We start from the raw sequence: 12,756 nt of genomic DNA, 5'->3' as shown, positions 1-12,756 counted from the left end.
AATAAATGTAATAATTGTCCGAGAAAAAATGTTTCATATAAAAACATATATAAATATATATGTAAAAAAAATATGTCCATATATGTTTATACTAATTTTCTTTTTTTTGTAAAATTTCTGTTTAATATAAAAAAATAATAGTTATACTGAAAAGACAAAAACTATAATTTAAAAAATAGTTTTTGCATTGCTTCTTTTAAGAAAATTAAGTATGAAAAATTGTCCATATATAATTATATATTCCAAAACATATATAATTATATAGAGACAATTTTTCATACTTAGTTTTTTTAAAAAAAGCAAAAATTGTTTTTTAAATTAGTTTCTGTCTTTTCAGTATGACTATTATTTTTTTATATTAAACAGAAATTTTATAAAAGGAAGGATACTAATATAAACATATATGGACATATTTTATATATATATTTATATATTTTTTATATATATTTATAAATGTTTTTATATTTTTTACCGGATGTAATAAATGTAACTTCAAGTGTTAAGATAATACATTTATGCTATTAAATGTATGTATATAGGGTAAATTCGGGTAAGATGGTCATAGTTTTTTTAAATGCAAAAAATATACTTTTATTTTTATTATTTTTTAATAACGTTTGGTATATTACTTCACTGAAGCTTTAAGTATATAAAACTATCGACATTAAAGAGAAAATACTTAATAAAAATTGTTTATTATCAAAATACTGAAACATGAACATTGGCCATCTTTCACAATTTTTAGGGAAAAAATGGCCATAGTATTATAGAACAGTTGGCTATACATTTTTTATGTACTTAACATTTATAAAATAATAAAAAAACTTATAATTTTACGTATTTAGTTTTATTGCCACATATGATCACATATTTAATTTTATTTTTAAACATTTTTAATATTAAACGTTCACACAAGTTTAGGATCAATTTAACTCATTGTCATTACTAAAAATATATATATATATGATGTCAAATTAAAATATTAGGTGCACAACTTAATTCTCGTCTTTTTTAATAAAATATATACATAAACACTTATATATACATAAACACTTATCCCGAAATGTCATGGGCTATCTTGCCCAAACTGTGAAAGAAACATAATCATAGTATTTATTTAAAAAATAAAAAAAGGAAATAAAAAATATAATTACACATTACAATTTATATACTTTTGTTACGTGGGTAACGTTCATTGCAACAGCACAACTGTAATTTATTCGACATTGTGGCAATTTCTAATGAAAACGTGAAAAACTTTGCAGGCAGTCAAAAGTAAAAACGTGATATGATCCACAATATAATTATTTCAAATAGTATACGCACATATACTACAGTAAATATTGATTATATTTGAAAATAATTACGAGAACACATTATTTAGCAATTATTGGAGAAATTATAGCCATTGGCCATCTTTTCCGTATGGCCATCATACCTTAACTTATCCTATTTATTGCGATAAATGAATATTTTGGTCATTTAATAAGACACATTTTTAATCATTCTGATTTCTTCTAGACAATTTCATGTAAAAAGAAATACTTGTTATTTGATAAAATCTTAAGATAAGTTTTAAAGTATCTAAACTAACTTTAAAAGTTTTCTAATTCTTTTTCTTATCTTATCAAGTTTTTCGATATCTTGATTAATCACTGAGTGAAAAATATAAATTATAATGTGACTCAGAGGCCGGTATTGATAAATCGATCTTAAGAAGTCTAGCCACGAGCAAACTTAAGACTTTACTTAACCAATGAAACAACAGTATTGACGTCTCAAGATCGTACTTAAGGGGTTAGGCCACTCTAGTATTTTGAAAAGATCGATGTCTTTTTTTTTGCTTAAAAGGTGCCTTAATACCTTAAAAATAATGTAGTAAAAGATTATGGGTAAAAAAAATATCTAAGTACTCAAATTTTGAATTTTGACGCAGCCTCTCCTACTACGAGCGTCTTTTATGATCACTACGGCGCGCTGTAATTTAGGAGGTTTGGAGCAGGTAAACGGTAAGGGATAGTGAAGGCATTTGCTATCTGAAGAGGCTTTCGTGTTAGGCTTTCGTGTTATTGTATGGTGCAGGTATCGCCGATTAAAAGTATATAAAATTTATCTATGGTTTTTTAGTACTGAAAACTTTAAACGCGTTTTTCTCGAAACTACATTTTTCAAATCGGCCGGATTCATAACTCGAACAAATCTTTACCGATTGACTTGAAATTTTAACTGTATATTCAAAATTATATTTTTTATAGAAGTACTTAGGATTTTTTCATTATATTGCATAGTTTTTTTGTTATAAACAATTTTCTGGCGATTTTTAGGGGAAATTTTAAACTTTTGTTTTAAAAACGCGCCATTCTTGCAAAAATTGATATATCAAAAAAATCCTACGTGCTTCTGTAGCTAGTCTCATATATAATTGAAAAAAAAAAATTGTTTTTTATCTTAACTTAAAAATCGCAGGTGCCGCTGGTCCGGCCGTCCACCCTTAAAAAAAAGGCTTCATCGAAGAAAAGCTGTACAGCCGTTATTTTGTTTCGTGTTGCTTTGAAAAAAATAATTTTTACAGTTTATTAGTTGTATAATGAAGGACCCTTTTCAGAATTTTGATTTATTTCATTGTTCCGCTGAAAAAAATTCCCCAAATATGCTTATTTTTTTCGTCGCTAGAGTGGCCTAACCCTTTAAGATAATTTTGCATATAAGATCAGACTATGAATTCCGTTCATAGTATATAATTTTATATAGGTTTACTAATATATTATGTATATTTGGAATACATATAATATATGTTTAACCTTTTAGAAGGCCGGGATGAAATCTTAGAATTTTCTTTAAAAATAATCCAAATTTGTATCTTATATCATGAGTTTATTATATACAAAGTTCCGATGATGGATTGAGCCGATATATCGGCTTAAATAAAAATCAAATGGTACTTAGTCGGGGTTTGAACTAAGGTTCTGTGACATGAAAAGTAAACGCATGAAAAGTAGACGCACTCACAATTGCTGTATATAATTATGTAATTAATTACTATATATAATTAAACATATAATTATGCAATTAATTCTCTATACAATTACACACACATATTGTATATATAATTATGTACACATTATGTATATAAATAAATATGTAATAATTATGTGATTTATATATAAAACAATTTTAACGAGTTTACATATACTTTTAAGAACAAGCAATTATATATTTGTCAAAACTAATTTTAAATACTTTAAGTAGGCTTAATCAGACGACACGCGTGTCCCTTGATTGAATAGTATCAGATATTCAATAGAAATTGAACTTCGTGCCAAGACTATAATTCAAATATCAATTGCAAGATATGGAAAATTTGCACATCATGTGATTTAAGGATAAGAAGCGAAAGATTAAAAATTCTTAATTTATATTTTACGCCTCCAAGCTTATATTAAAAGATACAAATGATAATTAAATAATTTAAGAAAGAACGTTGATAAATCTTACACCTCGGACGAAGAAATGTCACCTGAGTAGGAAATTTTTTCTTACAAAATAAAGATATGAACTCTTAATAAGTGCTTCATATTTTTTGTATAAGTGTAAGCAATTTTTATATTTATAAATGATGTATCAAAATAAAAAATTTTATGAATTAATCAATTAAAAAATTGTTTCGAAGCGTTTGTAGGATTAATTGGATCTTACAATTAGCTATAGTGAACTACAGTTACAGTCGACTTCACACTTCAAATATTTCGAAGCAATTATAATGCTAAGTCGATCTCAGCCTATATGTACGAGTAAGAATGAGAGAGAAATCAGTTTTTATTGAAATAAAATAACAACATTATCTTGTGAATTATTGTTGTTACAGATTTCCAAATTAAATAATTCTATTATAATAATATCTATTATTTGGAAATCCATAAGCTAGCTGACGCTAATGATCGGTATTGCCAAGTTTTTGGCAAGTTCGTATTGTGCAAAAAGAACCCTAAAATTGTCATTTTTATTTATTAAAAATTTATTTTAAAAATAATTTATTTTGTTCAAATAATTATATTCAATAAATGTATTTAATATAACGTCTTACTGATTTTCTTCTAATTTTGTAAATTTGTGTATTTTTATGTGTAAAATCTTTCCTAAAAATAAAAATTGTCATTCAAGTCCTTTTTTAAATTTAATTTTAAAATTTTTTGATATCAATAAGTATAGGGACATAATAAATTTATGACTGTAAAGATACTGCGGATATTCTCTTTAATGTTTTTATACTTTTTAATATTGCAATTTATAAATTAAAATGAATTATTTAGACCAACAGTTTAATAACAATCCTTGTCTTTTTGCTCAAGATTGATAACATTAAATTGTGGTCTTTACGAATATTTTGGAATCAAAATTTAACAGATCATAATTAAATAAATTTGGTTAATTTTGCACATTTAGAATTTTTTGTGGTTAAAAATTTATACCTTATTAATTTGTATTAACTAAAACATTTTGTATTTGAAGTTATAAATAAAAATTTTTTTAAAAATAATTTTAATTATAGCAGGGAATACTAGTTTGTGATTGAAGATTTAAATCTAATTAATTTATATTAAGAAATATTCTCTGCTTTAATTAAAAATTAAAATTATTTTTAAAAAATATAATTTAACTGCAGCAGAGAATATAATTTATGAATGCTCGCGATATGAAAATAAATGTATGTATAAATTTGGACTACACAATTTAATGTTACCGATAACGTCCTGAACAAGAAATCAACGACTATTATTAAATTGTTTGACTAAATAACTCATTTTACACTAAATTTATAAATTGCAATATTAAAAACAAATAAAAGTATTAATATATTTATTTATTATTGTTTATTATATAATTATGTTCATCATAATGTGTTTAAGAATTTCTAATACACTCTTAAGCATGTATTGCCAAAATTAGAAATACATTAAAATACGTTATAAAAAATTTTAAACTTTTAATTTTTGGATACGTATATATACTCGTGTTCTTCGTAATTGGTGATACATTTTTCTTATATTATCGCTGATGATTACATAGGGTTTTTATTTCAACATGTATCTTTAATTTTAGCGATACATATTTAAGAATGCATCACTTGCATCACTTACATCATTGCATATATTTTTGTATTTTTCTTATAGAAATGTAGTCAAGTATTTGTACCCAATTTGGCTTACCCCCCATTTTTAAATAGTTACACAACAAATTTTATAGATAACGCTAATATATCGCTCTGGGAATCGATATGATTATTTATGCCAGTTAACTAGTCAATATCTGCTTTCTACGGCTTATAATCACACTTTATTCTAGCACTAAATTGTGTTCTTCTAAATTTAAAATTTCAGAGGTAAGTTTTTGTATAATTATCACGTAACAATTATACATATCTGCACTTTATATTATTGTGGCTCTTTATTTATGTTTCTTAACACTATATTTACTTTACGTTTTTATTAAAACATCTTGTTTGTATTTAAAGAAAGAAAACTTTTTGTAGTAAAACATTATAGCCAGGGACACTACTGGAAACATATCTTATTATTATACAAAAGTTAAGATTCCATTTCTTTATTTAATATTTAACTTTTGATTAATATTTCTTGTTTGTCTCCAGTTAATTGGAAAAGCTTTTTGACAGGTAAAAGGTAAGACTTCTCATAGTAAATAGTTTTTATATTTAATAAATAGTTATATATGTGTAAAATTTTTCATAAGTATATGTTAATAAGTGTTTAAATAAACATGTTGATTTTTTTATTTTGCATTTTTCCAAAAATATTAATAAAGAAATGAAAATATGTAACTGAGCCATATTTGATATATATGTAATCAACATAATCAAGTGCTACGTACCAATTTTCCTCTAAATCTTTACTGTACTTACATAAGTAATTAAAAGTACTTTCATTATTTTTTTATGGTTTTCAATAATGTTTTTTATTTTAAAACTAACTTTTATTTTTTAATTTTATATTTACAAAAAAGATTTTTTATTTTTCAAAGCTTCGATGGCATATTAGGTATAAGTACTTTGCTAGGCAATATATTAAATTGGTCAGTAATTAATATTATAAGTATTAAAAGCATTGTTAACACTCTTAATGCTGAGAATAAATAATAATTACTAGACAATTTAATATTATCCAATATTAAATTTTTATAAGAATACAGTTTATTCTTATAGTTATAGTATACACACAAAAATTTTTGTTGTTATAAGCAGATTTCTTGATATCACAATCAAAATGTATTGCTAATTTATGTATCTGCTAGAATTTTGGCTGTCACGTATAGAGGTTGAAAATTCTGCTTCTATCAGCTAGATTGATTAGATGCAATACGTATACAGTATTTGCTACTTATTTATCTTAATTTTTACACACATAATTTTTGTTGAATTTGCAAGATCATTTTTTGAGTGTACTATCTTATTGTTAGATATACATAGAATTTTCAGCAGAGCAACATAACTTATAATAGAGAGGCCTCCGGTACTGCACGTTAAATTCCCTCCATTAGTTTAAAATCTTGATTAATTTTTGATATGCCACCCGATTGCTACTCTGGTCTGTCAAAATTAAATTCTACATATTTAGGAAAATAAGAGAAAATGAGGCAATTAGTAACGATTATTTATCAATATGGTTCAGAATCTTTTCGGGAAAAAAATGTTTTATATAAAAGCATATATAAATATATATAAAATATGTACATATATGTTTATATTAGTTTTTTCTTTTTTAAAATTTCTGTTTAATATAAAAAAATGATAATTACAATGAATAGATAGAAACTAATTTAAAAAATTATTTTTACATTACTTTTTTTAAAAAAGCTAAGTATGAAAAATTGTCCATATATAATCATATATATTTCGAAATATATATGATTATGTTTGGGATAATTTTTTATGTTTAACTTTTTTAAAAGAAGAAATTATTTTTTTACATAAAAATTATTTTTTTAATTAATTTCTATCTTTTCAGTATGACTATTATTTTTTTTATATAAAACAAAAATTTAAAAAAAAAACAAAACTAATATAAACATATATGGGCATATTTCATATATACACTGACGTAAAAAAAAAACGAGACAACAATTTTGATCAAATTTTTAGGCAATCTTTAAAGTGATGCAACTTTGCGAAAAATCATCAAAATTACACAAACTTTTTTTTAAATTAAAGAGCAAAGACTCTACTTTAAAAATCTCCAGGCGAAAGTTTGATTCGTTAAGTGTAACCCTTTTGTATCGCATGAAAACCAAAACATGTTTTCTTTTCATTGAAAAAAGTAAAAGTTTGTTCTCATTAAAAATCTTGCTAATATTATTCCGGATTCTTAAAGTTTATTCTTTTCTAAGCAATTTAAAAAAACATGTCGATACGATGTTTTTTGTTGATTATACACGAGTTTGAAATTTGCACTGTATTTTAGGGTATTTTAGCGAATAAATACGATATCTTTGTATACCATGAAACGGTATCAATATAATATCGCACATTGATTTTATTGATGTTTAACTCAATATTATTGCCGTCATCAGAGTGACTCAATGTGCACCATGTGGAGGTTGACGATCGAATTTTACACATCATGTGGCTCTGAAATTCATCGGTGGAAAGAGTCACCCCAAATTTCGCCCATTTTTTTCCACTCGAATTTCAAATCAAACTATATGCTAATTAATTCTATATGATGGGACATTAATCTCCAAAAAAATTTAAGTTGAGCATAGGGGTAGTTTTGGAAATACGGGAGGTCAAAGTGACTAAATTCTCGCTATTCTCAATATTGTACAAGCACTGTATACACAAAAAAAAGATCAATACTTTTTTGATAACAGTGGAGATTTTACTAGAATTAGTCAAAATGGTTTTCTGATTCCTCCATCCCTGTTGTTTAGTATTTTAAAGGTTGTTTAATATTTAAAACTACCCTTAAAACAGTTTTTATTAAATTTCTCGAAAACAAATGCAGATACGAAAAAATGTTTTAAACAAAAGTTATTTGTCTTACAATTCTGCACGAAAAAAAATTTTTTTTTTTCGATAGGACTAATCCTTTATACTCAAAAGTCGCAAAAAATTCTAAATTATTATATTTGTTATCACTATATACTAGAATAGATAAAACTAATTCTTTAGTTAGAAATTGCAGAAATTATGATTGACAAAAAATATAATAATTTAGAATTTTTTTTCTACATCAAATACACATATAAAAAAATCGCTGCTTATATTGCAATGTTATTTTCAAAAACTATATCTTTTTAGTTGCGATTTTCGAATAAAGGATTAGTCCTATCAAAAAAATAAAACAGACCTTTTTTGTGCAGAATTTTAAGACAAACAACTTTTGTATTTATTTATAAGTTTAAATTTATAAATATATAATATTTATAAGTCTAAATACATATTATAAGTATAAATAAATATTTCTAAGTATAATTTATAAGTATAAATATTGTATTTATTCGCTAAAATACCCTAAAATACAGTGCAAATTTCAAACTCGTGTATAATCAACAAAAACATCGTATCGACATGTTTTTTCTAATTGCCTAGAAAAGAATAAACTTTAAGAATCCGGATTAATATTAGCAAGATTTTTAATGAGAAATTTGTGAAAAATGATAACAAACTTTTACTTTTTTCAATGGAAAAAAAAACATGTTTTGCTTTTCATGCGATACAAAAGGGTCACACTTAACGAATCAAACTTTCGCCTAAAGATTTTTAAAGTAAAGTCTTTGCCCTTTAATTAAAAAAAAAGTTCATGTAATTTGGATGATTTTTCGCAAAGTTGCATCACTTTGAAGATTGTCTAAAAATTTGATCAAAATTTTTGTCTCGTTTTTTTTGCGCTAGTGTATTTATATATATTTTTATATAAAACATTTTTCCACGGGTTATCATGATTGATTCGAAGATTATACACAACATGTGTTTAAAGAACAACATTTAAATAATAATAGTATTGTAATAATAATTGCAATGTGTGTGTATGTGCGTGCGTGCATGCGTGTGTGCGTGTGTATGTGTGTGAAAGTTAAACAATGACAAAATGGGATAAAAATTTTCTGCAATATAGAATCAAATAAAAAAATAAATAATCATATCAAACATTACAAGATAAAAAGAATTTTTTTAACAAAGAGTACATTTTATTTATTCTTAACTAATTCGATAAGCATTAAAAAATGTTTTTTCGATATCGCGTATTGTATCAACACGAATTTCGAAATCATTACACATTTCAATAATGGTACATATATATGTACTTTGATAATATTGTGCCAATTGAGATAATGCCACTTACAAAATTTCAAGGTCTAGATAGATAAGATTATATCAAATTTAATGGACTTAGCAGTATCGTTATTCGAATAAAGTTGTTTATGATAGTAATAATTTTATTTTTAGTCTTACTCATAAAAAGCGCAGTATTTGTTTCAAAATGCTATTCCTCTCTCCCTCTTACCAGAATAAAAATAAGAAATAAATATCTGTGTGTGAATTAGAATATTAAAAATTTACATAAAAACATTTACTTTAAAAATATTTGCAATATAAATAATAACTATACTTATATAGTGCTATGTTGACATATAATTACAGTTGAGGGAGTTTTGCTGCTAAATTAAAATGAACAGATTTTCATAAAACTTTGTAGAGAAGTTCAAATTAGTAATATAAATTGACTGTCAAAATTTAAAAAAACTGAACTAGTTAGTTACTTAGATATTAAATATTTTATTAACATGGGCTCTTATAGAATCAATAAATTTTCAAAATTTTTCACTTTTTATTGTCGTATTAACCCTTTCAGGGGCAGTGGGAAGTATACTTCCCACCTCATTTACTTCGTTTTTTTAAGATAATTGAAGTCTGTTACATCGTACGATCGTGAAATAAACTGTTCTATATTTGTTAATGTTACTATGTTAGAACTATGCACTACTATACTAGTTTTGTATTAATCATGCATTTTGCAATTATTAACAAATAAAGAATGATGAAAAATGCTCTTTTTTACGATAAATTCGTTCTAGAAGCCTTTTAAATGTAAATAAACTTCCAGATAATAATTTTAGATTTTAGAAATGACAAACTAAATCATATTAAGTTGAAGTTGCAGAAAGTACATTGTTATTATTTTTTATTCAACAAAATATACTGCAAAAATGCTATTTTTGGCATATAAAAATGATTTATTCATTTAATTTATAAGTCAATTGTATAAAATTTTATACCTAATGGTTATTTGGATTGCTTATTATGAAAATAACCTGAAAAATGTAAAATTTAAAATAGCGGCTACAAAATAACGAATAAAAGAATTTCAAGAATATTATTCCAGGAATTTTTTTCTCGAAAACTATTTTAGCAAAAAGCATTTTAGCAAAAAACCGAAAGGGACCCTTTTTATTACAAATTTTGTGTAGCGGCTCTAATTTTTTAATTCCCGAATTTAAAATTTTTATGTTTGACATGCGCCATATTAGATCCGCCATTTTGAATTTTTAAATTTTGACCTCGGATTCGGTCTTAGGATAATCCAAAACATACAGATATGATAAGATTTATCCTGCATAATTGTTAAAAAAAATGTGCCTCTGAAAGGGTTAAATGTAGAAGTAATAAACAGATGTTAGTGAAATTTTACAACGATACATATCTTAGCTGTCCAGAAAAGTACTGTTAAATTTTTGAAACAGTGCACTTGCTCGTTTGAATGAAATAATTGATAAGATATAAAAGGTTTACATTAATCGAAGGTAGGTGTAGTAGGTATAGTATACACGTAGGTGTAGTAAATGTGTGATATAACATGAATTTCAAATTGTATTTAGTTATCTAAGAGTGGTATAATAGTGAATAATGTTTATTTTCAATTTTTAAAAAAATTACTTTAGTAATGAAGGTAGTACTTCATAGCCGAATTTTTTCTTATATTCACCATTATTAACTTTAGACCATATACAGCAAAAAAAGAAGGCAACAAAATGGTCATTTAAATATTTTTCTTTACTTGAACCTCTGTGCCACTTGTTGTGCCGGGCTTGAGCGGAGGAATTCCCTTAATACATATGTTTAATACCTTTTTCTGTTAATAGATAGTCTTCTTGATCTAACAATCTCGGCACATTAATTAAATTGCGAGAGAGAGAGAGAGAGAGAGAGAGAGAGAGAGAGAGAGAGAGAGAGAGAGAGAGAGAGAGAGAGAGAGAGAGGGAGGGAGGGAGGGATGGAGAGTCACTTTACACTATAATTCTTCCGCGAAAAGATAAAATATTTTAATGATAAAATATTTTTCGTAATCGTTATCTAATCAAGAAGTGCCTTGACATCTTAAATAATTCCATTTTATTCTTACATTTATAAATTAATTCTTCTTATCAATAATAAATTACAATAAGATTCTTGACAAAATCAAATTTAATGGTTAGTTATTAAATTCTTAATATTAAACTTCTGATTTCCTTATTTTGTACTTTGTGAAACTTTTCAATTCATACTTGATTATTTTTATACAAAAATTTATTATTATTTGTTTAAAATTAAGATAGCAAAATGTTAACAATTTGCATACAAAGAATGAAAAAGAGCAATTTTTTGCCGACCGGAGGAAACTTTGGGATTTAGATTTTCTTTACAGTTTTGAAGGTGCTAAGTTCAAATATGATATAATCTAAAAGTACTAAAAACTTAGGAAAATAAATTGTAGGTGAAGATAATGTCAGCAATCTGTATAATTAACTATAGCAAAATTCAAATAAAGAATAACGCATATTATACTATACATTAAGTGAATATGCAGATATCAATATCGCAAGCTCCGCGGTGACAGACCGAGAAAAGATTGTAAACATGTGTGTACAAGAGTATCCGAATTGCATATATCTTTTTGCGATAAAAACATGAGTGTTAAAAAATTATCGTTGTGCTTAAGCTACACGTCATTTCTGAGAGTTCGATTATATGAAGAAGAGGGAGGGGAAGGGAGAGGATGCATCTTTCATGTGTATGCATACAGTGAGACAAAAATGTTGTTAATTTGATTAAATTTTCCAACTAAATTAAATTTTGTCTATTTAAGTACTTACATATTTTAATTAACTATATAAATACTTGAATTAAAATTTGTGCATTTAAGTTAAATGGATAAATTCTTGAAGTGACAAAATTTTAATTTAGTCAAAAAATTTGGTTAAATTAACAATATTTTTTTCTCAGTGTATAAATAATACAGAAAAATAATAAGGCTGCAGTATTCGAAAACCATCAGTGTGAATTATGCTAATAATATTTTATCATGCATTTATATATATATACGTATTTATTTATCCATAAACTCTCTCACCCACCTATCCATACGCATGAAGAATGCATTCTCTCCCCTCTTTTTCTTCTTCATATAACCAAATACTCCAAATATAAGAAAATAACATGTTGCATAAGCACAACAATAATTTTTTAACACTCATAATTTTTTATCATAAAAAGATATAAACATTCCGGATACTCTTGTACACACACGGAGAGAATTTTTCCTTAAAATTTACTCTCAAAATCTGATAACTGTGGGATAATGTGTGACCTCGAGGAATTTTACTATACTTTTTAGTAAAATTTACTATACTTTTAGTAAATTGTACTAAAGGCATAGTAAATTTTACTATACAGTTATCCCACAGTTATCAAATTTTCAGGGTAAA

Source organism: Monomorium pharaonis, chromosome 2 (genome assembly GCF_013373865.1).
Source record: "Monomorium pharaonis isolate MP-MQ-018 chromosome 2, ASM1337386v2, whole genome shotgun sequence".
Lineage (NCBI taxonomy): Eukaryota > Metazoa > Arthropoda > Insecta > Hymenoptera > Formicidae > Monomorium > Monomorium pharaonis.
Note: the sequence above shows the minus strand (reverse complement) of the source record.